This window comes from Chanos chanos, chromosome 2, assembly GCF_902362185.1.
Source record: "Chanos chanos chromosome 2, fChaCha1.1, whole genome shotgun sequence".
In the NCBI taxonomy this organism is placed as follows: Eukaryota; Metazoa; Chordata; class Actinopteri; order Gonorynchiformes; family Chanidae; genus Chanos; species Chanos chanos.
In genome coordinates, this window is record NC_044496.1 from 11,494,252 (window position 1) to 11,498,067 (window position 3,816).

Below are 3,816 nucleotides of genomic sequence, written 5' to 3' on the forward strand. Positions count from 1 at the left end.
CTGTTAAATGAAGTCATTATCAACTGTGACAAACAAGAGCTTTCGTCTCCAAACGCACACAGATATGTATTTCTGTTCACGGCACATATCTTAACTCCTGCAGATGCGACATATTCACCGTATGTCATTATCACGCCGGGAAAGACGGCGGGAGACCAAAGGACTCAGTTGGATGACTTGGTATCAGTGGAATTTGAGACCGTCCCTCGATACTTTCCACGTTGACCAGAGGACTGAAATGTAAAACACAAAACACAAACAATAATATTACTCAGAAACATTCGCAATAATCATGAATAGCAAAACAAACATATGCTAACAGACATACAACTGATCAAAAAGGCAAAGAATAAGAAGTCCGATATCCACGCAGTCTTATTTAAGCAAATGGGTCTGAAAAGGTTTTCAAATTGGAGTTTGACAATGCAGCTTGCTGTGTTGAGGCCCCGAGACCTTTCAAAAGATTTATTTATTTGTTTGTTTGTTTGTTTGTTTGTTTTTCTCCAATATCTCCCAACATTTCGCAATTCATTATTTCTATTTTAAAACACTTATATAAATAACCATATTGGGAGTCTGAAAGGCAGAGGTCTTCAGTTGAATTTTTATGCATATGTGAATGCTCATTTTTGCGAAATCATCTGAGTTCAGTCCATTTTAAATTGGTGGTGCAATTTCTTTTTTATTCATTCAAAACAAAAAGCTCCACAAATTTAGCTCTTTTCAAGAGATCAATACGTTGGTAAAACACTCTTTGTTTTAGTCTGAAACTAATACACAGGTTCAGAATGTACTGCAGGACAATTAATTGTTGTTGTTTTTTTCCTTAAAACAATTTAAAACAATTTTAGTGTTCATATAATCCATCACCCGCCTGGGAAAATGACATAAAAGGAGCACTCTAAAAAAGTGTCCTCTCTTCAGTATTTATTAAACAGCATTTGTCAGGGAATGTGAAATAACTCATAAGTGAACACTCTCCAATTTGTACATAGAGTGTATACTCCGGAATCAATCCAGTTTAGTCAAATAACTTATGCTAAAGTGAGTTTCTTGCAGTGTGTGTGTGTGTGTGTGTGTGTGTGTGTGTGCACGTGCGCGTGTGTGTGCGTGTATGCATGAGGTGTAGACATAGTTCTCACCACAGAGATAAGATAGTCGATCTCAAATGTGTTTGTGTAAGGTCTCAGGCTGTTCCAGACAAAGGGATGATATGCTTTCCTGCACGGCACAACAGAGGGACTGCTTTCAGCTTTACATCTTCAGGGTGGCTGTATTTACTGGGACGACAGACAAAGATCTAAAGAAACACCATGGAACTATTTCAGGCATGCCCGGAGGAAGCGTCTGTGTTTTGAGTTTGTGTTTGTGTATGTGTGTGTTTCACTATCTCCAGCCTTCTTAAGAGCTGTCACATAAGATGGCTGGTTGCAAACTAAAAAAACGCTTTTTCCAGTGCTTGCACTTGTAACCGAGCAAGAGACAAAAGACATATGTCTGTCATCAAGATCTGGGACCTTGCAATTTCATCGAGTGTGTATTCACTCGTTAAAATGGATTTTATTTAAACTACAAAAAGCATCTAAACAGCCAGAGAAAAAAGGTCTTACATAAAAATAGAGATACACTAATACCACATCGAGTTTGTGTGCCACCAGTTGCGCTTACAACTTGAAAACTTCATTATGACTGAGAAAAGGCCTGGATATGTGTGTCAGAATAATTCTGATGTTTCCATATAATACAGGCTTATAAGATTACAGCAGCAATGGAGTCTCCTCCCTCTTATCACCACACTTACCACTACTTTAATGCTTATAAAGAACACTGAGAGGAAAACTGTGTTCCTTAAGTCCGCCGAAGCTATTTAATATGAAAACTGTCAGTCACAACCATTCACACTGACATACTCATGGTTTTGACATGCTGGTTTTTGCCCTGACAGAGTATGATATAAGGCTTAGAAATACAAAGTACAAGTTTTTCTCCAGACCAGTTGATGAGAGCCTGAAACTGTAGTATAGTAAACGGACTCTGTTGAGACTGACTCACCTCTTTGGGCGGCTACGCTGGTGCTGTTCAGAAATCTTCTCCATCTCAGCTTTGATCCTGTCCAGTCTCTCTTTAATCAACTGGGTGCGTGTCTTATATCTAACTGGAGCTTTGGGCCGTTCCACACCGATGTTTGGGTCTGAGGTTCGGCTTGTCATCTCTCCTTGGCTCTCACAGTCGTCCGCTGTGACTCATCAAGGTGATGATATTAATCAAACTTGAGAATTTCATATGAAGCATTTGAGCTTGTTGGTACTGCTCTGATTATGTAATTCATGGCATTCCAGATAACAGGGCTGAATCTGCTGTTAGAGTGCAGATTGTGTTAGCCTGTATGCATTTAGCAACACACAAATGCACTATGCACCATCAGCTGCTGAGGTAATGAAGTCTTTTATCACAAGACCACATGCATGAGAACACATGCACGCACACATACAAATATACATACACATACAACACACATGCAAACACAGGTATATCACGTAGTAATAACTTGTGGAATGCACTGAGTTTTAAATCTTAAAAAAACAGTATCTTTTGTGTATATGATCATACTCCGTACAGGTAGAACGCACTCCCTGGGTGTCCCTCTCAATAAAAGCCCCAGACATTGATTTCGCTGAGCCCATCTTAGATGGAGTCTTAGTTGTGTGTTCTTTTTGTACACCAGAGAGAGAGAGAGAGAGAGAGAGAACAAACTGTGATTTAGTCATGGAATTCAATAAGTTGTAACTAATGTTAACAGAAAATTGTGCATACACTGCATTTGCTCAAAATGTGTTCACATTCGATACACCAGGAAGACAAGTCTAATTGCACATGAGGTCGCTCAAATCATTTCCTCCTTTGCTGAATAAACACTGTACCCTATTTCAGAATCAGTGCTGAGTCCAATTACTTCGTGTCCGTAGGGTATGCTGAAGTTTAAGACTTCTGAAATGCTTGAAGCCTCCTGCAGGTCTATTTCAACCGCAAGCATTTGCGCACTTGCCTACCGCGTCCTCTTTTGTCACTGTCTCCTCAGAACTTGTGCTGCTGTCGCTTGAGGTGCTTCTTTCACCCGAGAAGGAAGAACGCGAGAGAAACATTCTTTGAGGAGAATTTGAATCTTTTCTAATTAAAGACAGATGGTTCCGTTTGTAAAGGAAAGCCTTTTCTATTTCACGTCGTGGGAGATTGCTCAATCTTATTAGTGGTGAACTGCAAACTTTCTTGCCATGGTAACTGTCGGCAAGGAGCAAAGAAAACAATGTTTGTCTGCCCGGATAAATAGGCTACTCGTCTCCAACTGGTTTGTTAAATTGCTCAAGAAGTCTTATTACAGTTTATGTGAGAGAGAGGCAACCATGTTCACTGGGGAATTTTTTTATTATTATTTATGCCCCCTTCCTTCGCCTTTAACATCATTATCATAATCATTGTCGTCGTACCAAAATAACTATCGTAATTATGACAGTGTTGTCTAGAATCGGCCTCTGGTTGTGCAGTACTTGTCAAACATGCTGTTTAAAAGCGTCTAGCGCTCTGCCAATCTATCCAGCACATTAGAAAAAATGTTTGTTGCACGGAGATTACCGTTTCCAACAGGTTGTCAACGGTGGATATGTTCGCGCAGCATTTAGTTGCCTGTCAGTCACTGCTGTCATCCTCTCTGCGCTTCATTTTGACCATGTGATCTCCTCAGCGTTCGGGTAGACTTTTCTGAGGTTGTTGAACCATCGTTTCAACACAACTCTACGTGGCAGTGTGCTATTGTGTGTT